Source organism: Schistocerca nitens, chromosome 1 (assembly GCF_023898315.1).
Source record: "Schistocerca nitens isolate TAMUIC-IGC-003100 chromosome 1, iqSchNite1.1, whole genome shotgun sequence".
Classification (NCBI taxonomy): domain Eukaryota; kingdom Metazoa; phylum Arthropoda; class Insecta; order Orthoptera; family Acrididae; genus Schistocerca; species Schistocerca nitens.
In genome coordinates, this window is record NC_064614.1 from 17,017,736 (window position 1) to 17,024,600 (window position 6,865).

At 47.1% G+C, this 6,865-nt stretch overlaps 1 pseudogene; it reads right to left on the reverse strand.

The window, feature by feature from the left end:
* Positions 1–5,430: 5,430 nt before the first annotated feature.
* Positions 5,431–5,548, reverse strand: LOC126209429 (5S ribosomal RNA; annotated as a pseudogene).
* Between the last annotated feature and the right edge of the window lie 1,317 nt (positions 5,549–6,865).

The window sequence follows — 6,865 nt, forward strand, 5'->3', positions numbered from 1 at the left end:
CAACAGCACAATGGACCATGCGTAACTTGTGAACGACATTATAGTGTTTCTGAACGAGTTTTTTAGTAGAATTTGGGGTGGGGGGGGGGGGGAAGCGTTTTTCAGAGTAATGCTTTCAGCATTTTTCTCGAAGTAACCCGTAATGTGAAACGTGTCATAAAGTATATACAATACTATGAGATGTTTGATTTTCTATCCCTTCGATATTTCGTCTTCCATGAACAGATGCTGTGTTATTGCAGTGCGTTTGAGGATGGATAACAGGTATATCTTCACAACACTTTCCTGCACAATAAATACTTTGTGTCCACGTGTGAGATTATTTCGTTGCTTATGGTATTCACGAGTGGAAGTATGCAGAGTAAGCATGCGATCTCCCCTTACCTCACCTTTATCCACATTTTTAAGAGTGAGAGCGCAAGTAGAACAAGGTTACACGAGAGGGACGAAAAATGCGTGGTTTTGACAGCTCTGTTATTATTGAGCTGAAGAACAGATATAGCCTCTAAAGTATTGAAGAGCAGGAGCCCCCATTCAGCTGCAGATGAACGTGGGGCGTAGTAGGCTATTAAAAATAATTTGAGAGACGATCGAAAATTGAGTTGATAACGATGAGATAGTTTTTTGTTTTCAGGTATCGGTCATTGACGTGGTGTAGGCCAACAGCAGCAGGAAAGCCCAGGAACAGGGTACGACGCATCCAGTATCATAATACAGTGCTGGCGCAGGGCAGGTAATAGAGAATACTGAGGCACTGAGCAGTGATCGGAGTGAAAATGACCAGGTGTCGATAGTTGAGGGAGGAGGCAAAAGCCTGGCCAAGAACAGAGAATACCGTATCAGGGCCATCTGGAAATATGCGAATTGTGGAAATTCTCCGGCGATGCGATCAATCCTGAATGAACTAAGCCGTTAGGCGAGTTAGCCTGTCGGAAAGTAACTGGGTTGCTGCTGACTTCAGATGGGGCCCACACTAGTGCTGTGCCAGTTGCTGCTATTAAGAGGCGGGAGTCACGAGACACGGCCTAAACATCAGGAAGAAGAAAGATAAAGTAGCTGAACTGATGGCCAGAAAGGTAGGGGTTGAGGTAGCGGTGAGCGTGGGGTTCGGGGGCAATGTAACCGAATGTACGACCCCTGTGATTACTGATTCGACGTGTAAACCTCTTTTAGACTGGATACCTTGTTCAGACTGACTTCCGTAAAAGAGGTCCAGACAAACGCAGTATCCGACACATTCATTTGAATAAGCATGATGTCTCGGATTGTCAGAGGACTGAACTACAAAGTCAATGAACTTCGTATTAGTTTAGGCAATTAGAACGTCAAAAAGATTTAATGTTTTACGCCTGTCTAAGCACACGTATCTACATGAATCCATAGGACTATAACGTAACATAAGATAATATACACACCAAAAAAAAGTTTAGCATCATCGCTGCTTCCAGAACTCCTGAAGATAGACTTTGACTGTGGATATTATATCACAGACACACTCCCTTTGACTATTCAGAGATCTCACTAAACCCGCCCACAGATGTAAACAACCATGCATGAGCAGCGCCTATTAGACGGAGGGGATCCGACAGCCGATCAGTTCCAGTCATTCCACCGGGAACGAGGTAACCGGCTCGTGTTGTCTGTAGTTCAAACATGCCTAGACGGTCAATACCGCGGTTCGATTGCGTCCGCATTGTTACTTTGTGGCAGGAAGGGCTCTCAACTAGGGAAGTGTCCAGGCGTCTCGGAGTGAACCAATGCAATGTTGTTCGCGCATGGAGCAGATACAGAGAGACGGGAACTGTCGATGACATGCCTCGCTCAGGCCCCCCAAGGGCTACTACTGCAGTGGATGACTGCTACCTACGGGTCATGGCTCGAAGGAACCCTGACAGCAGCGTCACCTTGTTGAATAATGATTTTCTTGCAGTCACAGGACGTCGTATTACGACTCAAACTGTGCGCAGTAGGCTGCACGATGCGCAGCTTCACTCCCGACGTCCATGGCGAGGTCCATCTTTGCAACCACGACACCATGCACGCGGTTCAGATGGGCCAACAACATGCGGAATCGACCGTTCAGGATTGGCATCACGTTCTCTTCACCGATGATTTTCGCATATGCCTTCAACCAAACAATCGTCGGACACGCGTTTGGAGGTAACCGGGTCAGGCTGAACACCTTAACACACTGTCCAGCGAGTGCAGCAAGGTGGGGGTTCCCTGCTGTTTTGGGGTAGCATTATGTGCGGCCCACGTACGCCGCTGGTGGTCATGCAAGGCATCGTAACAGCTGTACAATACGTGAATGGCATCCTCCGACCGACAGTGCAACCATATCGGCAGCATATTGGCGAGGCATTCGTCTTCATGGAAGACAATTCGCGCCACCATTGTGTACATCTTGTGAATGACTTCCTTCAGGATAACGACATCGCTCGACTAGAGTCGCCAGCATATTCTCCAGACATGAGCCCTATCGAACATGTCTGGGATAGATTGAAAAGGGCTGTTTATGGACGACGTGACCCACCAACCACTCTGAGGCATGTACGCCGAATCAACGTTGAGGAGTGGGACAATCTGGACCAACAGTGCCTTGATGAACTTGTGGATAGTATGCCATGACGAGTACAGGCATGCATCAATGCAAGAGGACGTGTTACTGGGTATTATAGGTACCATTGTGTACATCAATCTGAACCAAGACCTGTGAAAGTCTCGCTGTATGTTGGTACAACATCAGTGTGTAGTTTTCATGAGCAATAAAGAGGACGGAAAAGATGTTTATGTTGATGTCTATTCCAATTTTCTGTACAGGTTCCGGATCTCTCGGATCCGAGGTGATGCAAAATTTTGTTTGATGTGTGTATTTATAAATATGTGTGATATAAATAATAACAATAATATGCAATAAAATAATACACATGATCATAAATTAACAGTTTTGTAGGGGAAATATGAAGAAGTAGGAGTTACCATATACACTCCTGGAAATGGAAAAAAGAACACATTGACACCGGTGTGTCAGACCCACCATACTTGCTCCGGACACTGCGAGAGGGCTGTACAAGCAATGATCACACGCACGGCACAGCGGACACACCAGGAACCGCGGTGTTGGCCGTCGAATGGCGCTAGCTGCGCAGCATTTGTGCACCGCCGCCGTCAGTGTCAGCCAGTTTGCCGTGGCATACGGAGCTCCATCGCAGTCTTTAACACTGGTAGCATGCCGCGACAGCGTGGACGTGAACCGTATGTGCAGTTGACGGACTTTGAGCGAGGGCGTATAGTGGGCATGCGGGAGGCCGGGTGGACGTACCGCCGAATTGCTCAACACGTGGGGCGTGAGGTCTCCACAGTACATCGATGTTGTCGCCAGTGGTCGGCGGAAGGTGCACGTGCCCGTCGACCTGGGACCGGACCGCAGCGACGCACGGATGCACGCCAAGACCGTAGGATCCTACGCAGTGCCGTAGGGGACCGCACCGCCACTTCCCAGCAAATTAGGGACACTGTTGCTCCTGGGGTATCGGCGAGGACCATTCGCAACCGTCTCCATGAAGCTGGGCTACGGTCCCGCACACCGTTAGGCCGTCTTCCGCTCACGCCCCAACATCGTGCAGCCCGCCTCCAGTGGTGTCGCGACAGGCGTGAATGGAGGGACGAATGGAGACGTGTCGTCTTCAGCGATGAGAGTCGCTTCTGCCTTGGTGCCAATGATGGTCGTATGCGTGTTTGGCGCCGTGCAGGTGAACGCCACAATCAGGACTGCATACGACCGAGGCACACAGGGCCAACACCCGGCATCATGGAGTGGGGAGCGATCTCCTACACTGGCCGTACACCACTGGTGATCGTCGAGGGGACACTGAATAGTGCACGGTACATCCAAACCGTCATCGAACCCATCGTTCTACCATTCCTAGACCGGCAAGGGAACTTGCTGTTCCAACAGGACAATGCACGTCCGCATGTATCCCGTGCCACCCAACGTGCTCTAGAAGGTGTAAGTCAACTACCCTGGCCAGCAAGATCTCCGGATCCGTCCCCCATTGAGCATGTTTGGGACTGGATGAAGCGTCGTCTCACGCGGTCTGCACGTCCAGCACGAACGCTGGTCCAACTGAGGCTCCAGGTGGAAATGGCATGGCAAGCCGTTCCACAGGACTACATCCAGCATCTCTACGATCGTCTCCATGGGAGAATAGCAGCCTGCATTGCTGCGAAAGGTGGATATACACTGTACTAGTGCCGACATTGTGCATGCTCTGTTGCCTGTGTCTATGTGCCTGTGGTTCTGTCAGTGTGATCATGTGATGTATCTGACCCCAGGAATGTGCCAATAAAGTTTCCCCTTCCTGGGACAATGAATTCACGGTGTTCTTATTTCAATTTCCAGGAGTGTACATTAAAATAATATCGAGATCAAAACTTTCACTTAGTTCAACAACTGCAAGCCTGAGTTTGTGAAGTGAAACTACTGGGAAATACATTTATAAGCATTACAGTATACAGATACTAAATACAACATATAAATGTTAAATAAGAGCATAACGAGTATCAGACGAACGAAGTGGTTGGATTTAAGATTTCGTAGCAAACTCCGAACGAAGAAGTCTTGAGAAGTCTTGAGATGTTAAAAGTAACTTCGGGCTTGTCCCAAAGGCAAATTTCACAACATATGTAAATGACATAGTAGATAATATCAGAAATTCTATGAGCCTTTTTGGTGGATGGTGCTGCACAGAATAGCCGCGACGCTAGAAAATTGTAGTGGAATGCAGGAAGACCTGTGCAGGATCGACGCTAGGTATATGGAGAGGCAGTTGACTCTCCATATAAACAGGTATGAAAAGAGCAATATGAAGCCTAACAGCAAGGCAGACACCAGACTGCGATTCATTTGAAGAATCCTGGGGAAATGTAGTCCATCAGCAAACGAAGTAGCTTACAAAACACTCGTTCAACCAATAGTTGAATATTGCTCGTCGTTCTGGGATCCGCGCCAGATGGCATTGATAGAGGAAATAGAGAAGACCCAAAGAAGTGTTTCATATTTCGTTACTGATCCATTTAGTGAGCGCGATGGCATCATGGAAATCTTCAGTCAGCTTCAGTGGCAGACGCTGTAAGTGAGACATTCTGCATCACGGTATGGTCTACTGTTAAAATGGACGTTCCTAAAAGATCCAACCGATGTATTGATTCCTCCTGTATAAACTCCTCAGGAACAGGCCACGAAGGCCCAACGGCACCGACCGGCCGCCGAGTCTCCTCAGCCCAAATGCGTCACTGGATGCGGATATGGAGGGGCATGTGGTCAGTACACCTCTCTCCCGGCCGTATGTCAGTTTCCGAGACCGGAGCCGCTACTTCTCAGTCGAGTAGCTCCTCAGTTTGCCTCACACGGGCTGAGTGCACCCCGCTTGCCAACAGCGCTCGGCAGACCGGGTGGTCACCCATCCGAGTGCTAGCCCAGCCCGACAGCGCTTAACTTCGGTGATCTGACGGGAACCGGTGTTACCACTGCGGTAAGGCCATTGGATTCCTCCAGTATACACCTTACTAAAAGACCATGAAGATAAAATTAGGGAGATTCGAACCAACACGGAAGCTTACCTGCAGTCGTTCTACCCGCGAACCACGGGCGACTGGAACAGGAAAAGGGGGAAGTGACTGTGGTGTACAAAATACCCTCCGCCACACACCATAAGGTGGCTTTCGGAGTATAGATGTTAGATCTCGATGTAGATCGACAGAGAAAACTTTCAAATTTTCTTAGGAACTAATGAGTTCTTATTATGCACCAAAGCAGACAAACGAAAGCATGTGATATTCAATGGTGTTGAATATTAATTCTGTGAAAGATTCACATAAAAGAAACATTTAGGAAATGCTACTTAACGCTTATAACAACTTCTGTTGTAAATATTTCTACCAGAATTACACATTAAAGCAGTGCAATAACAGACAACTAATTCATATTTTGTACATGTGTATGGTATTACTACGTCAGTAGCAGTAACAGTACAACAATAATAACCGTATAAATCGCACGTCGGTGAAGCGAACCAAGTACTATTTGCAGCAAGGTATCTGGAAAACATAGTCTCCAGAACACCGTGCCGATAGGCCTGTATCCGAAAACAAGGCGAGTTTGCTTTTGGAAAGCTAATTATCTGTGTTGCTGGCACATTTTACTTTCCATGTTTCACACGAAACCCCCTTCACACTTTGTAATATTTCCTTGGCTGGATCAGAGAGTAACAACGAGCTGTTCGCAGGTTCCGAAAATATATATTCAACTGTTATCACGTCTCTCTTGTCAGACCCTAGGAGACAATTATTATCACACTTACACAGAGAAACATGCGGGTGTCCATGTGACCAAAAGCACCCAGCTAACACACTCTTTCTTCTATAATCTCATTATAATATCATATCACCATAGCCAGCACATCAGTCACGCATTTAGTCTAATCTCGTGAAATGGACTTTTCATTTTTGCTTACTTGAAGTTGTGTTGATAAGCTACGCTGTTCTCTGTAAAGAAAGCCGTAACCGATGCCAAGCAGGTGTGATGTGGTGGCCCGATTCAGATTAGTTTACTACCTCTATCACAACAAACAGCAGCCATAAAAATGGAAAATGAAATATAACTCTCTCCCGTAAGGTGCTATACTGCAGTCCACATACAATACAAAACCTAAAAACTTTTGTACACCCACATACGCCATCTTACCCTTATCTCTTTCCCAAAAATACAGTAAATTGTGCATAGCACTGTTACGTATCCGAGAAAAAGAACATTTTGTTTTTTAATCGTTTTATTCATGGCACGTAATTTAAAAGGTCCCCGAAA